General features: G+C 37.6%; 2 long non-coding RNA genes across 3 annotated transcripts in view; both read left to right on the forward strand.

Annotated features, from left to right (window-relative positions):
• Window positions 1-14,029, forward strand: part of LOC148125893 (uncharacterized) — a 184,699-nt gene extending 170,670 nt beyond the window's left edge. For both annotated transcript variants that reach the window (XR_015743619.1, XR_015743620.1), the window contains exons 3-4: window positions 12,676-13,270; window positions 13,615-14,029. This is a non-coding gene — a long non-coding RNA (uncharacterized LOC148125893). The remainder of the gene's footprint in view (window positions 1-12,675; window positions 13,271-13,614) is intronic.
• Window positions 14,030-14,037: 8 nt separating this feature from the next.
• Window positions 14,038-16,842, forward strand: LOC148125894 (uncharacterized). The gene is made up of 2 exons (XR_015743621.1): window positions 14,038-16,002; window positions 16,467-16,842. It is a non-coding gene; the product is annotated as an uncharacterized LOC148125894 (long non-coding RNA).
• The last annotated feature ends 1,036 nt before the right edge of the window (window positions 16,843-17,878 follow it).

Raw genomic sequence — 17,878 nt, forward strand, 5'->3', positions numbered from 1 at the left:
AAAAGATGAAGCATCATCACAGCCCCATTGCTCCCATTCCTAGAAGCTATAATCAGTCCAGAGGGAGGACTGAGCAGTTGCTAAGAGATCAACAAGAACTAGAACACTTGTACCACCTCCATCTTGGTTCCATTCGTGGTCATTGACCAGCATGTTTAAAGATGGTCTCTTTGCCTGTATATCAAGTAAGAAGGATGAATAAGAATTTTCCAGATTCTATTTTTTTCCAACTTTTCAAAATGGGGTGTCAGAAAACTATTTTAATGATTTATGCCCATTTTGACATTTAAAATATCAATACAATCCTAACAATGGCAAAACCAGCAGTACAGATTCCTACTGTTTTGTCACTCTTTTGGAAATTCCATTTTTTTGGCTGCCAAGAAGCAGCTCTCTGCTTCTTGCAACCCCTAGATCACCTGGATGGTTTTTCTTGCAGAAAATGACTAGACCAACACTTCTAGGAAGAAGTTTCTGACATTGCAGCAATAATATCTATAGGAGGCCTCAGCATGCTTCTCTGTTGGCTCCTTGAAGTAAAATGTCATAAAAATAGATTGCAGGTACCTTTTTGCCCCATTACATTGCTGTATTCATCTACAAATGCGTACAAACCATGCCGATGTTCTCCATGGCTTTCGTTGTGAAAAATTATATTAAGGGGAGCCATATGACATGGAACAGCCGCTACATACATTGTTTTAAAGACTTCTGTGATCCATCTCAACTGTCATCTGGATCCCCCTGTGAAGTAAAAAATCAAATAAATAATATAGAATCACCGAATAGAGTCATAGGAGCAACGGCCTGACTCAGAGGTGAAGATGCTTGTCTCATGCTTGAAAGGCTGAGAGTTCAATCCTAGGCAATGACAATGTTTCTCTGTCCGAGTGTAAAGAGAAAATATCTGTTGCAAACTCCGTGTAGGCATCAGGAAGGGCACCCAACCAGTAAATGCTCAGCTCCATTTAGTAACCTTGACTCCACTCTGATAAATACAGCTCATCTGCCTGGAATACACACTGTATAATGGATATTAATACAATTGAGTGAATCCAGAGGTATTTCATGAGAAGAGTACTCCACTCCTCTGCTTGCAATAGAATATCTTATGCTACCAGGCTTGAAATTTTGGACCTGGACAACCTAGAACTATGCCATCTATGTTCTGATCTACTCAGCTTAGTACACAAAATTGCCCGCTACAACATCTTACCTATTAATGACTATTTTAGCTTCAAGCGCAATAATACATGGGCAAACAATAGATGCAAACTCAAAGTAAACCGCTTCAAACTCAATTGCAGAAAATAAAACTTTAGCAACAGAGTGGTCAATGCCTGGAACTAACTACCAGACTCTGTTGTTACATCCTCAGATCCCGAAAACTTTAACCTTAAACTGTCTACCTTGGACCTCGCTCCATTCCTAAGGGGGAGTACATAAGCACACCAGCATGCCTGCCATCCCTGTCCTACTGTTCCCATTTATCCATTTATTCGTACTCATGTGTTATGTATATACTTATACCTGTTTATTTTTATATGTTTATATGTTATGTTCATACTTATACTTGTTTTCTCATACATGCTTGACAAACAAAATAAATAAATAAAATAAAAGGAATTACAGGATTGTAGAAAAAAAAACCAGAATAAAATTATAGAGTCAAAAAGTTGGAAGATCTTTGGATCGAATATTCTGCTTAATGTAGGATTCTGATATAAAAGACCTAACCTTGCTTAAACAGAGCCAGGCAGGAAGGAGGCATCATCTCACTAGGATTTTGATTCCATTATTGGGCTTCTACTGACACCATATTTGAACAATGTTGCCATAGACCCCTCTGCCTTGTCTTCTCAAGGTTAAAATTTCCAGCCTCTTCCATTTGTTTTTTATAGAATAGAATTTCTAGTTTCCTGATTTATCTGTGTTGCTTTCCTTGTTTCTCTGCATCTTTTAAAGCCTTGTGCCAAACCTGCAGAGAGGTGGGCTCTTAACAATGCAGAAGGAAGTGGAACTATAATTTTTCATGCTTCAGAAGCTACTTGTAATCAGGATTTCCTCTTGAACATGAAATAGAAGATCTGCGTATGTGATGTGTGATGAGAGGTATATTTATTTCCCTGATGAAGATTGTGGGTTTTGCATTGTAATTTGCTTGTTTCTCATTGACTCTTATAACTTTTGGAAGGAAGGAATTGTGACATTGCAAATTAAGTGAGAGTATAGAAAGTGGTGATGCCAAGCGCGCACACACACACACACATACTTTCTATCCACTCTGCTTCCACCTCCCTTGATGTAAAAAAGGAGAACTTTTTTTTTTTTTTTTGTCTCCTGAAGTCTTTCCAGTATTCTCTCAGGCTATTGTTCCTTCCTGAAAAGAGTAGAAGATGTGGACATTCCTTATAGCTCTGACATTCCTTTCCTTTTCCTTTTCCTCTTCATTCTGTTTGTTTTTCTGGTAACTTATTTGTTTAATTACCTAGGACAGGAGTGTCAAACTCAAGGCCCAAGGGCTGGATCCAGGCCCGCGGAGCTGCCCTGGAAACAGTGAAGGGCTGGCCTGCAGTGTCCCTGCCAACAAAACTGGAGGTCTGTTTTCACTGGCAGAGGGTTGCAGGAGGCCATTGCAACTGAAAACGGAGCTTGGGAGCCCCTTTTCTCTGGCAGGGGGCTTGGGCCACCACAGGCACCTTGATGAGTGTGATGTCAAGCTGGCCAACCCCCCTGCCCATGCCCCCCCACAGTGCTCCCGCAAAGTCAAACAACCCTGATGCTGCCCTCAATGAAATCAACCCCTGACCTAGGATATAATACGTTTTCTTTTCTTTTAAGAAGTTAAGCACATTGTCACAAATGTGCTTTGGAGCAACAGCCTGGCCAGTCTTGTCCATAGACCGTTTCTGTCATTTTTCCTTTGATACTTTTGCCTGATGGTGCAGGCACAACATTGTAAAATCAGCTTTTATTTAATCCAGGAGAACCAACAGAAACAAGGGAACGGTGTGTGTATATTGGAAAGACATCTTCAACTCAGTGCACAAAAATCAGATGTTGGAGGTGGCTGCATTAAATCTCAACACAGATAGTCCTCGACTTATGACTACAATTGAGCCCCAAAATTATGGTGTTACGTGAGGCATTTGTTAAGTGAGCTTTGCACCCATTTTATGAACTTCCTTGCCACAGTTGTTAATACTATGGTTGTTAAGTGAATCTGGCTACCGCGTTGATTTGGCTTGTCAGAAGGTCATTAAAAGGAATCACATGATCTTGGGACACTGCAATGTCCTAAGTATGAACCAGTTGCCAAGCATCTGTATTTTGATCCCATGAACATGGGGCTGCTACAAAGGTCATAAGTGTGAAAAATGGTCATAAGTCACTATTTTCAGTGCCATTTTAATGTTGAATGGTCACTCAATGAACTGTTGTAAGTCGAGGACTACCTGTAGCCCCTTATACAAGAAAGTGTTCCTATGCAAAAGTGCACCCCTTAGGAATTCTAAGACAACGTACTTAGCCAGAATTTCAGGAAGACACATTTTTTTCCAGGTGGTTTTGAATCCAGAAGGAAGAATGTGTGAAGAGAGGACTCACTTTTCTTTCCACGGGCTAACCAAGTCCGAACGCCGAGTCCATTTCTGTAACAAAGGAATTATCCATTTGCCCTCAAGTGCTTTCTAAAGTATGAGTGTGGGTGGCTAGATTCACAGGTTTAAGCCTCGAACTTCTCTTGTTATTGCACAAAATGGGAGACAGAATCCAATTTTGAAAACACAAGGGCACAGGTGGGAGATAAGAGCGCAAGGTCTCCTCATTACAGATTTTGATTTGTTTGCCAGCTTTTCCAGATGCTTGTCTTCTCAGCCAAGTTCTGAAACTAGAGTCACAACCTGCACAGATTGTGGGCTGAAGGCAGGCAAACCAGTAGGCCTTTCATGTCTCTTTCTTTGCCTTTTCTCACAGTTCCTTCTCCAGATGGCACATGTTTCTCTCAGTTGTTCCTCTTCACAGCAGTCACTTCCCACCTAAGTTAATCTGTGTCAGTTTCTGAGGCAAAAACAGATCTACATCTCATTCTTGTTCAAAAACAAGAATGCGTTCTGTGCCAGCTTTGCATGAAAACTATTGTGCTCAGCTTTGAAAAGAGATTTGTATAAGTTAGTTGTCTTTATATTTCAGTTGCTGGAAAGGAAAGTTAAAAATACCAACCAATCGATAAATATACACAGCATAGATACATAAATATATAAAACAAGCTTTTTTGGAGGCTCTGAGACACTAATTAATGCCTTACAACCTCACAAACAGTGCCCCAATCCAGTTGTTTTCTGAAATTTGGCTTGCTGGCTGAATTAGAATTTGCAAGTCAGATACAAAAGCAGGTCCAAGATCAAATTAGAAGATTTTTAAAATTATAGGCAAAGTATTCACCTTACCAGGCAGACCAGATAATCGATTTCTATTTCATTGTAAAGCTACTTACAAAGAATCTTGCAAGTCTGAAAGTCCTTTCCAAGCCTCTTGCTCCATCCACTATGCAGCTGAGGGCTCGTCTGTCTCTTATCAGATCATTCCCTGGGCAGCATCTCTTTACCCCATTCCCCATGGTCTTCCCCATACACCATTACATTGACATTTAGGAATTCAGCACCATATGTTGGAGCCCTGTTATCTAGTTGATCAGCTGAGATTGGAGAGTGGAATTAGGTATTAACCTTAACATTTCCAAACTTTGTTTTCTAATATGGGCTTCCTCCCTGTTTCCTGCCATATTTTATTTGCTGATCACTACAACCACTGTATTCCTTACTATCTCCATCCACCTTCCCATAATACTGTTTAAAGAGATGGTTAGTATCCATTGCACTCTTCTGATGGTTGGTTTGAACCATAACTCTGTAACCACTATTTACATTCCCACAAAACACCTTAACTAATCTGATATCTCTGAAAAATTTCCCCACTTCACCCCCTTTGGGGAGATTACAAGCCATGCATTACATGAAGTAATTTTGTTTCTAAGGCTGCTTCTGTTCACAACATTTAATTGATACCATCCATTGAAAGTAATAGTACAGAGACTCCAGATTAATAAGAGTCAGTAGGAAAGTTAATTTAGAAGGAAATGAAGAATGCCCTGAGATTTCCCATATGAAGAAAGCTGGAGAGATAATGCAATTGATATCCTACTCCCGTCCCATTTCCTATATCCACAAAACTCCAGGCAAATCATAAAATTATAAACCTCAAGCAATCCTTTAAAACCATGCTCAATTAAACCATTTATTAAAATTAGCTTAACATTCACATTAAAATAAGATGTCAAGCCAGACCAAAAACTTAAAAGCAAGGTCATATTTTAAGACACAAATGCTTGGCAGAAGAATGTGGTCTTCTCCAACCATTTAAATGTTGGCACTGCAGTCATCCAGATTTTAGGGAAAAGACAATAACATTTTCCCTTATAGTCCTAGGTGAAATATCTGGAGTATTCTATCCTGGGTTGAATGCACAGGATGGGCAGATTCAGAGAAGATAATGCCCCAAATATTCTGGACCTGACATTTGAACTGTATTCAAACAAGCTGGCACAGAACTGAGCTGGTGCATTTTGCTTCTGGGTCATCTTTAAAAGTAGCCCCAAGTAAAGCACAGGGTAGTCAGGATGAGGCCATGAGTAACATAGGATCCAAAAAGAGCTGCAATTGGCTCAAAAGAATCTTGGACAAAGATCCCATCATGGCCTCCATCTGTTCATTGAGCAGAATCTTGGAATCCAACAAAATCCCCAAATCTCAGACTTGTTCCTTCAAGGGCAGCATGGTTCCATTCAAAACAAGCACTGGAGTCAACACAGAACCAAATGGTTTCTGAAAAAATGGTTTCTGATTTGCTGGGATTCAGTTCTAGCTACTTTTGTTCCCCACAATCCCCCAGAGCCCCAAATTCCATCTGATGATATCTACCACATCTTCCATTTAGCCAGGTGGGAGATATATCACAGGGTTATTATCAAGAGTCACTTAGGCATAGGAGCAACTGTTTGTAAATTTCGGTAATGGGTTAAGACAATGTGTGAATTCAACCTAAAAGTAATTTAAAAAAAAAACCATTTTAAAAGATTGTCCAATCTAAGATAGGATAGATCTAAAGGGAACATATTCTATGCTTTGTAAGTTACTATGACACAGAACCACCTTTGCTGTACTACTATCCATGAAGATCAAACAGAAACTGTTTTAAATTTGGGGAGCTGAAGCTTCCTGATAGACATCAGGCTATCTCCCTTTTCCCTAGAGTTCAGGAAAGTTTAAATATTGAATTGTTTTGAGAAATCTCCTTATTTTATCGTGCTATCATTATCTTTTTATTGTATTTTTATATTTGGGTACTGTTTTAATGGTTATTTTATGTCACAGACGGTTCTTTTGGTTTTTTGGTCTCTATAAGCCAGTGAGAATCTTTAAATTGTTTGTTCCAGATTAAAGACTTATATACTAGTACTAGACTTATATACATGAAAAATATAATAGTTATACAACAAAGTACAATAGTAGAAGAAAGCAAGGTCAGCCCCTGTATCCTTACCAAGAAAACTATGGTTATGTCCATCTAGTCACTGAGATTCAAGTTCAAGGAAGTTTTTGTCTTTACAGATAGTCCTTGGCTTACAATTGGTTGCTTAGCAACCATTCAGGGTTGCAAGAGACCAACCTGAAGGCTACTTATAATCCATATTCAAAATTCTGATTGTCAATACCCATCTCCCCCGCAATCTGGTGGCTAAACTTCAAGCACTCAGCAACCTGGCTGCATTTACAGCCCAATCCATCTTTTGTGACAGTTTTTGTCAAAAGCTACCATGTTTTCCCCAAAATAAGGCCCAACGAGAAAATAAGTCCTAGCATGATTTTTCAGAATGCTGATAATATAAACCCTACCCTCATTTCCCCAAAAATGAGCCCTAATACCTCTTTTGGAGCAAAAATGAATATAAAACCTAGTCTTATTTTGGGTAAAACACAGTAGCATTTACAGTACTTCAATTTTTGGCAAATCTATATCCATAGTGAAGCTGTGGTTCACTTAACAATCATTCATTTTACAACTGCTGCATTTGCTAAGGAACTGCCACAAAAAGGCCATCAAATCAGGTCAGTCGCATGACTCATTCATTTTATGACCTTCATGACAAAGAACTGTGATGGGCAGGCTCCATTACAGTCATAAGTCCAGGACTACCTATACTACAATTAAACAACCCAGCAAAAAGAGTTAGATTTAGGATTATGCTTAGGTTAGGTTTTATTGATTTTTCAGGCACTGCAAGATATATGTGTTTCTGCAAGTCCTTAAATGGGTGCTAGGATATCCCACTGTGAAATTTCTGTGCTTGATTGTAATATGTCCTATAACTTTTCTAGGTATAGTTTCTTAAATATCTTAGGTGGTTTGGGGCAAAAGTACTGTAAAACAAGCATATTTTTAGGTTATATAATAGGAGACTTACATTCTTTCTTCTCTTTTCCACACTGTAAATCACAAATCAGCTAAACAGATAGCATTCACACAGCAAGTCCAGAATGCTCTAGGTACTTCACATACCTTATTAGCACAAAGAAATATTTGTTAGAAAACAGATAATTGTCAGAATTCACTCAGGACTGGCAATGAGAAGAAAAGATAGCAAAAGTGAACTTTCTCTCCCCTTCTATAGTGCCATTAAAATGAACTGGATGCTTTTAAAATAGAAAAGTGGATTAATGAAAAAATGCAGTATTAGTTCCTCTCTCTCTCTCTCTCTCTCTCTCTCTCTCTCTCTCTCTCTCTGTGTGTGTGTGTGTGTGTGTGTGTGTGTTTGTGATTGTGATTGCACAAGGAGGCAAGGTACAGCCAGGAAAGATTACACTAAAAGAAAATTGTCAGGTTTCATAGAGTGGGATGAGCCAGGAACTTGAATATGAACTGGAATACTGCCTACCATCTTTTTTTGTGACATTTGCAGGGAAAGCTACATTGCTGGTTCCAATAACCTACATTAATCAATTCTATTCTGGCCTCTAACCTTAGTTCATTGATTATGCTTTCCTCTTTTTCCCTGTGTTGAATATATTCCCTAATAATGTTAGCACCCATTTCAAGGTTAATTGCCACACTAACCTCCCTTTTTTTCTTGTTTTGTTCTAGGAATTTTGCACATTCAGCACTAGCTTTTCATCTTTCAGATAACCAATCAACTGTGATGGATGGATGGATGGATGGATGGATAGATAGATAGATAGATAGATAGATAGATAGATAGATAGATAGATGCAGATAGTTAAAAATATAAGAGATAAGAGATAGACAGACAGACATAGATGTAGATTCTTTTGGCTTTGTTTTATCCTACATGGGTCAGCACTTTTAGGACAGGTACACAAAATTCCAGCAAAGGCAAAAATATAGCGGTATATACTTGTCAAAATAACCACAAAAAAGCACCCTTTATAAAATGTGGAATCATTCCATATGAATATTTGAGAAAATTCTGTTTCAAAGTATGGGTGGGGTTTTGCCAGTTCTTTTTACAAGATAACTTATCAAAATAATTTATATTCATCACAAAGTGGATTTATAAAGTAATAGTTGCTCTTTGAATCATCATCACTTTTTAATGTAACAGTTTGACCTTAAGCTAGCATGACTTCTACTTTTCTTCGCGTAATCTATCCCATAGAATTATGGAAGCAGATTACAATAAGAGAAATTAAAATCAATCTACTGGAAATACAATCGAAGCCAATTTTTTCCCTTTCAGAGATAGAGGTTATGGACTCAATTTTACAGAAAAAAACACACAGAGAGACATGCATGCAACACAAATGTAGAATTCACTATGATGAGTTGTGGTGCTGGCTACCAGTTTGGATGACACTAAACCACCAAAAATGGTTAAAGCAGGGGTGTCAAACTCAATTTCATTGAGGGCCACATCAGGATTGTATTTGACTTTGGGGAGCTGGGGTGGATGTGGCCATGCTGGGTGTGGCCACTTGATGTCGGGAGAGCCTATGGTGCATTCTGCCAGTGAAAATGGGCTCCCGAGCTCTGTTTCTGGCTGTAATGGCCTCCTGCAACCCTCTGCCAGTGAAAACGGAACTCATAAAGGCCACACGTGGCCCTTCCAAGCTCCATTTTTACTGGCAGAGGCACATGGGCTGGTCCCTTGCTGTTTCCAGGGTGGCCCTGCAGGTCAAATCTAAGCACCCTATGGGCCAGGCCAGCCCACAGACCTTGAGTTTGACACCCCTGACTTAGACCAATTTAAGTCATGGTTAAGTCATGGTTACTGTTAAGCTAAAGCAAGGGCAGAAAGTAAGGCAATGGGAGGGTATACAAAGGGCAATCAGTTCAATAAAGTGGCTTTGCTCTTAATGTGTAATACAGATTCTTTACTGACTTATATAGACTATAGAGAGTCTCGGAAGCACCATGAGATATCATTGGAGATCAATAGCTATTAGCCTTGATTGGTTTTGAAGGCCATCTGCTGGAAGACTAATGGGCTTCCTTGTGCAGTTGATTGGCCACTGTGAGAACAGATTGCTTGACTAGATGAGGGCCAGTCTGGCCCAGCAGGGTGCTACTTCTGTTCTTCTGTTGGCATAAAATTGGCATGGAGTGACTGATGCAAGCTCCATTTCTTTGTATGCCCCATGCATGAAAAAAAAGTGACATGACTGGTATCACGATGCTCCATCTGCCATCTTGTTGATTTTGACTCTCATCTGTTGATATCCATGCTGGGAAGTTTCAACCTAGTTTAAGCCAGCAGAGAGAAAGAGTGACTTTTACATCTTTGCTGACACAGTTTAGACTTGTTCTCTGCACAAGAACATAGTGCTTAAAAAAAGAAAATGGGAGAATTGCCTCTCTTGGTGCATCAGATGAAGATACACTGGATGCAGAGGAGAAAAGTGTGATGTCTAGATTTCCAATCTTCACAAGAAAACCATCTTAGCTTTTTTTTATTTCAACACTTTATTGGATTCCTTCTGTGATGATCAGCAAGAATATATTTGTGGAGATGTCACACTTGGGAATAAAGCTAATGAGATTTTGGTTATTTTTTTTAAAAGCTTTTCAGCTTGGGAAGATTGGAAGTGTCCAAAAAAAGTGCTTTAACCAGTGAGGCATCAGGATAAAACTAGTCAGTCTCTTGTTCCTTTCAAAATGTATTGGCCTGCCACATTTTAAAAATAAATAAACTAAATAAATTGAATTCAGTTCAGATATGGAATGCTTTTAGCATCATCCTTCTTTAGGATGTCTTTGAGTTCCACATAAGCTCCACATTGGAGAAACAAAAATGGGAAAATGTTTGAAATTTGATATTTTTTTTAAGAAAAAATGAAGCCCTGCCCCCCCACCCTTTCCCAAAAAGGTACAGATAAGCTAAGGCTGGATGAAGACTTAAAGAAAGATTTACAGAAATAGTAGAAAAGAAACTCACACTATTATCTTTTAATACAAATGTATTTTGTAATGACCCTGGGCTTTATCTCTCTCCTCAGTCCCATTATTTTAAATAAATAATAATTATAATACTTTTAAAAAAACTTTGTTGTCCTTCAAAACTAATGCAGATGTGTAGGAGAGACACAATAATAATGATTTGCATTTTGTTGGCTTATGTGTTTTTATATTTTACATATATATATCTATATATCTATATATCTATATATCTATATCTATATCTATCTATCTATCTATCTATCTATCTATCTATCTATCTATCTATCTATCTATCTATATGGTCTTATTACTGCTCTGCATTTGGTATTTTATATTTCAATATAGCCTTATAGCTAATCAATAATCTATTATTATTATAGTCCAGATTAGTTTATTGTATGTTTTACAGGTGAATTGCAACAATGTACATACAGTTTATGCAATGTACATTTAGAAATTGGCAGTTAAAACCATGTTGACATACAGGGATTTACATTTCAACTTCTCTAGAGAACAGTTTTGTAAATGACTCTAGCGTAAACTTTTCCAATTGTATAAATACAGGGAAAAAAAATGGCTGTGAGAGCAATAACAGTGACTGCTCCAAGGCTGGACTGTCATTACGCATAAAGAAAGTGAGCATCACACTTCTGACAATGTTTTCAAAGTTCTCAAGTCATCTTATGTACCATCACTTTGAAAATTAATTAAATTGAATTCTTACTCAACATGATTTGATAACCCAGCTCTAGCGATGCCCTAGCACTCCATGGCAGCATGAGCTCCCATTATTTGCCTCAGCTCCTGCCCATCTAGCAGTTTAAAACTATGTCCTGTGTGAGTAGATAAATAGGTACTACTTTGGTGGGGAGACAAGCGGGTGCTTTGTTCAGTGAGTCAGATTTCTGATGCTATTTGCCGTTTGTGAGGCAGCTCTGGGAAAGGAAGGAGCCTTGAGTGACACTGCAGGGAGAACTTCTTGTCTTTTTCTTGGGTGCAAAGCCAGCATATCCTCCTGTGGCTTACCTTGAGAAGCACTCAAGCGTTTCCTATAACAGGGCTGGTATCTTGGCAAACCAAATTGTTACTGTGCAATAGCATTGTGGTCTCCTGGCTACTGTAACAAAGCCATAAGCTAATGGAAACTAATCGAGAAGTAGAAACTAATCAAGAAGTAATCAAGGAGAGAAGCAACCTAGAACCAAGGAGAAATTTCATGACAGTTAGAATAATTAATCAGTGGAACAACTTGCCTCCAGAATTTGTAAATGCTCCAACACTGGAAGTTTTAAAAAAGATGTTGGATAGCCATTTGTCTAAAGTGATGTAGGGTTTCCTGCCTAGGCAGGGGGTTGGACTAGAAAACCTCCAAGGTCCCTTCCAACTCTGTTATTCTATTCTATTCTATTCTATTCTATTCTATTCTATTCTATTCTATTCTGTTCTGTTCTATTCTATTCCTATTCCTATTCCTATTCCCATTCCTATTCTATTAATAATAATACTGGGACAGCTTAACATCCAAGTGAGTTTAATTATTTGTACATAAAGGTAGGAAGGTGTTTGAAGCAACACCTTTTTCTGGAGTCAGACTGGTTTGCAGAACTACAGGTAGTCTTCGACTTACAACAGTTCATTTAGTGATCGTTCAAAGTTACAATGGCACTGAAAAAGTGACCTTTGACCATTTTCAACATCCCCATGATCATGTGATCAAAATTCAGATGCTTGGCAACCAGTTCATGTTTATGACCGTTGCTATGTCCCAAGATCATGTGATTTACCTTTGGTGACCTTCTGACAAGCAAAGTCAATGGGGAAGCCAGATACACCTAACAACCGGTTTACTAACTTATCAACTGCAGTGATTCACTTAACAACTGATGCAAGAAAGGTTGTAAAATGGGGCAAAATGCACTTAACAAATATCCCACATAGCAACAGAAATTTTGAGGCTCAGTTTTGATCTTAGGTCAAGGACTTGCCTGTACTGTCTGGTGCTGTAGCAGGTGTTCTTTTTGCCTCTGAGTTTGGTGTCTAATATCCACGCTGTAGGCATTCAAGATGCTTCATCTATGTCTACTTCCTATGCCAGCATCATAGCTGAAGTATAATTTTTCTTCGTGATTTATGCAGTCAGAAGTCTCTTGCTCATTTGTCTTACAGCTTGTGCCAAGGAAACATTATGGAGCACATGACAGCCTCTGCAAGCAACAGAATCTGTGTTCCTGTGATCCAGTAACACAGCATTGCCCTTGTCTACCAGGAATTAACGGAAATTTCTCCGGCAAAGATGAGAATTATATAGTTTTGATTTGCTTCTTCAGCAACCACCCTTTGTATTCACCAAGGCCTCCTATAATTCAAGCCCATTGTTTAAATCCTTCATACAATAACAACAACAACAAAAACCCTCATAAATTTCTCAATGAATTTCTGAAAAGTAAAAATTCTACACATTTATGACCAAATGCTACCAAAACTATGTACTGCATTCTGAAGTAGACACGAACCTGAATACATACAGTAAGCCTACTATGCATATAGTTTTGCTCAGTGAAGGGATTTGGTCTTTGTGATAAATCATTTTTCATGACAAATAATCTTTATTCTTCTGTCTGCAGCATAGCAGGATGCCCCAAAGGACACTCTGAAAAACACTACAATGGGATGTGCAAGTGTACACATAGTGGATGTTGTGGAATAATATGCGATGCCTGCTTGTATGACCCAGGATGCCATAGCTGTTTCTGACATCTAAGTAAGTCTAGTTACTAAATGTTCTATTTAGGGAAGTTAAAAGTCTCAGTTTTAAGAACTTTCAACCTTTGCAAAATATTCTGTCAAACAAAGGTTTGATATTTGGAAGGGGTTTATTTCTTTATTTTTTTTCTTTAACAATTCAAAACAGCTTACAGCCTAATTTTAGAAAACAGTCATAAAAAAAAACCTACAGATTAAGCTTCCAGATAATGCTAAGAATATTCATTTAAAATGATAGAAAAGTGTGCAATTATCTGATCGGTTTGCACAAGCTTACTTTGAAAGATTGTCTTTTAATAGTCCATTAAATTTTTCTGCCTCAACCCTCTGTCCTTCAAATAGTCTCGGATGAACTGAAATCTTGGAAGAACTGGCAGACACAAAGCTAAGGAAAATTATTAAATTTAAAGTATCTTTTGCTTTTGAAGGATTTGTGCAATTATTCAGGTAACAAACTTTCATGGATTATTTTTAAGGCATGTATTTGTATTGCCAGCAAAAGCAGAGAAAAGTTAAAGTCCTTAAAGAACCATCTCCTTCACACTCAAGGATATCTGCTACATCATATATGATTGACATCAAAATCTATTTATCCAGATTTAATTCAAATGAAATCTGATTGTGAAATAAGCAAGAGATGCAAAGGAACAAATTTTGATGTCAAGTGCAGTTGCACTGAATTTACATTTCTTCCCATTTTCATCATTATTATTATTTTGAATAGAAATGACTAACCTTTTTGTGACAAAGATTGGTCAAGAGTAATGCTACAGTGCAAGCAGGGATGCATATCAGATAGGTGCCAAAATCAGCATTTCAATCTCTACCCTAAATTCTTTAGAGTTTCTTTGATAGGAGGTTACATGATTGTTTGTTTTTCGTATTTACCTGACATAGATTTTTCCAATGGTTTTCTGTCTCAACATAGCAGGAAATCAGTCCATTAATTGTAACCAACACTGATTAAAAGGATTCTGTAGACCAGGAACAATTTTAAGAACTTTCAGCTCCCAGAATTCCTCAGCCAGCCATGCTGGGAGTTAAAGTCCACAGGTCTTAAAGTTGCCAAGCTTAGAGAGTCATGCCGTAGACCATAACTATGGAGCTTGAAGGTCATATGTGGCATTGAAACTTCATGTTTCAGATTCTTGCTCTAAAGAATGGACTGTGCCTAGCAATAATCCTATACTGCATTATTGGGGTGGTGGGAGATATTCCTAGAAATAGTGCTATATCATTCAAAAATACTTTCCTTCAAAATTCCAAGTGCATTTTCAAACTCACCAAAGAAATATTTAGAAAATGTAAAAGACAATTGATACTATGCTTCTCTGAAAATAAAATCCAACTAGAAAATAAGTCCTAGCATGATTTTTCAGGATGCTTGTAATATAAACCCTACCCCAAAAATAAGCCCAGTTACGCCCAGTCCTTGGGGGGCAGTCCCCCATCATCACCCTGATACCATGTTTTCCCCAAAATAAGCCCTAATACATCTTTTGGAGCTAAAAAAAATATAAGAATGGGTCTTATTTTCAGGAAAATATGGTATATACATTCATACATAATGGGCTGGAAACCACTCTTACTTATACCTAACCTTTGCTTTCCTCTGAGAGAGGTTATTTTGGAGAAGCTGGTCAACTAAAATACAGTTGTCCTTACATTTAAAAAAAAAAAAAAACACCAAAGCCACAAATATTGAAAGGAGGAAATAACTGAATGAGAAAATATGATTTGGGGGGGTTAAGAAAAGAAAATCAGACCTCTTCAACTGAGATCTTTGATATTTACAGTACAGTTCCAGCTAACATGGACAATTATCAGATAGGTTAGGAGTCATAATTTTAAAGGTCTGTGTGATTTAAAATGTTGGATTTAAATTATTCTCAGGTTCAGGAGTCATATTTCTACAAATATTAGAAGAGAATTTTCAGTATGAGATTCATCTGAATCTTCATTTCCAGGCATTCCTTCAAATCATCAATAGAATTTTTTTTTTCAAACATTGATAACATTTCATTGGGACAATGATAATTAATAGAGAAAATACTTCTTTGCCAATGACATCTAAGCTTGTAGAATTCATTATATGAGGAGTAATTGATGGAATTGTCTCTCTGATAAATATGCTTAAAAGATATTATATTTTCTGGAAGCTTAGATAGGTAACCTTGAGAGAAAAGATATAGAGTGCATTTTTTAAATTGCTGACTGGAAATATCAGTTAACTGGAAATAAATCCTCCTTTTTTCCTTAATGAATCTATATCCAAGTGTATCTGTGCTTTTGGAGAGAGGGGAATTTTGTACCAAAAACATATTTCCAAACTTTGTAATAAAAGCTGTAAAACAATTTCCTATCACTAGAAAGAAAAGTGGAAAAATTAATCTTTTTAAATATCTTATATGGGCATTGTATACTCTCTTCCCCACAAGTGCTTCAAATTATAAAGACCAGTAGCTGACTTGGATTTGACATCTTAAATCCACACAAAAGTAAAAAGCATTTTATTAAGTCAGTTTCCAGCAATCATAATTCTATTAATATTTTATTTGGCTGTATTCACACAACTTGCTGGAATAGGTCATCTACTGACATAGCAGATATATTCACATAAATGCTAAAGTTGATATTTTGAGTATATGTTTTTCTCTCTGTCTTGATACCTGAAACAATAAAAGAGGAAGTAAAGAAGTCCGTCAGTGCTGTGTGAATCCAGGCTGTTGGGTGAGTTTATGATTTAGTGTATTTTGTTAAAGTTCAGCAAGCCTCTATTCTCCTAGCCTTTCATGAAGTACTGAAGACCCTCAAGCACTGGAAGGAAGGGTGTTGAAAGTTTTACTTGGCATTTTCTGTTTATGGTTTTAATAGTTTTAATATTATTTTTAGGTTATTTTAATTATTGATTGAGAGTTAAATTGATTGAGCCCAGAGTTTGCTATAAAATTGGATAGATGATAGATAGATAGATAGATAGATAGATAGATAGATAGATAGATAGATAGATAGATAGATAGATATAGATGGATGGATAGATAGATAGATAGATTCCCTGTCCTTTTTTGTATGCATGAGGCTTTGCTAGCTGAATCATGCTTACCATTTTAAAGGTAATTATTGTTGTGGACACTTGTTATAGGTGATATTTTTATTGTGATGATTGTGAGATCTTTTTTTTTCATGTTACTTAGGTTTGTATTGATTGTATGCCTCTTAATGTCCTCCATGATGAAGAAGATTATAAATGCAGCCAGAGAGTTCATTTTGTTTTTGTTTATTGTATGATGTAAACCAGACATTGGATTCATTCAGTTTATAAGTTAAGTAACTTGGACATGAGAGATGGTACCTATGGAGGGAGATCTGAATTTCCTAGGAAGACAGGGTGTGAAAGAAGCAACAGCACAGCCTGGAGCTGGATAGGAGACACAGCACAGCTGGATAGGAGACATAGGCACAGCTGGAGGAATTTCCCGATGTATAACAATTTAGGGAGAGAGTACTAAGAGTTTAGTCTGGCAAGATTCTGTCTATTGTGTGTGTAAGCAAATAAAGAACTAAACTCTGGATCTGAATTGTTCCATATCATTCTTGGACTAAACCTGCTATTGTGTGAACATGAGCATTTCTGCTTTCCTCCTGAATTGTTTTTTTGTTTTGTCTTTTGTTTTGGTCCTAAGAAAACAGCTCCAAAGGGGAAAAGCATTGGTTCTCCTTTCCTCACTACTGTAGGTTCTTCTCCTTCTAAGGATGTGCAGCTTTCCTATGTCAACTTTCTTATGCATATTTAACCTCGGAGGCTGTAATTCCTGATCAGGCTAAGAATTAGCCTATTCTGTGCTTCTTTCAGAACTACAATATGGTATTTTTCACCACGTAGTACAAGTCCCTGCACTTCTGTAACTATTCTGTCCCATGCAGCAATGATGAAGGAAGTTGAAAAGTAATGCCCCAACTTTTGGAAATGCGCAGCATAAATCATACTCAGAGGCTAGCAAGATGGCCTTCCCTCAGCAGTACACAACCATGATTTTAAATAGTTATTTGTACAGATGTGTCATTTCTGTGCCATCTGCCTAAGAGTAATGAATGGGTGCCTCTGTGCTGAGTTACATAATGTTTCAGGTCTCTTCTCACACAGCAAGCCATAAGGCGTGGCTTGTATGAGAGTTGTTCTCTCTTCTGTGAAGCAGATGGTTTTGTTTGAATTAATAGATCTAAGTGACAAGTGCTGTCTGCTTATCTCATTTCAGCGTACCCTGCTGGTTACCATGGAAAAAATGTGTACTGCAATGCAGCTGAAATAGCGGCAATCCATGTAACTCCATTACTGGTCTATGTATGTATTTCTCAAGTTGGATTGGCTATGATTGCAAGCAGTGAAAGTCAAAAGCTTCATAATGGGCACCCATTCTTTCTGTCTCATCAGCCATAATCTAAATTCTGCTGAGTACTAGTTCAGCAGCTTCTTAAGTGATTAAACTTTCTTGAGTTTTTCTTCCCTTTCTCATTGCTAATCTTACCACTTTTGAAATAGTATATTCCAGAGGTGGTATTCAGCCAGTTCTGACAAGTAGCAGAAAACCAGTAGCAGAAATTTTGA

This window comes from Pseudonaja textilis, chromosome 4 (assembly GCF_049901715.1).
Source record: "Pseudonaja textilis isolate UNSWEBS1 chromosome 4, rPseTex1.2, whole genome shotgun sequence".
Lineage (NCBI taxonomy): Eukaryota > Metazoa > Chordata > Lepidosauria > Squamata > Elapidae > Pseudonaja > Pseudonaja textilis.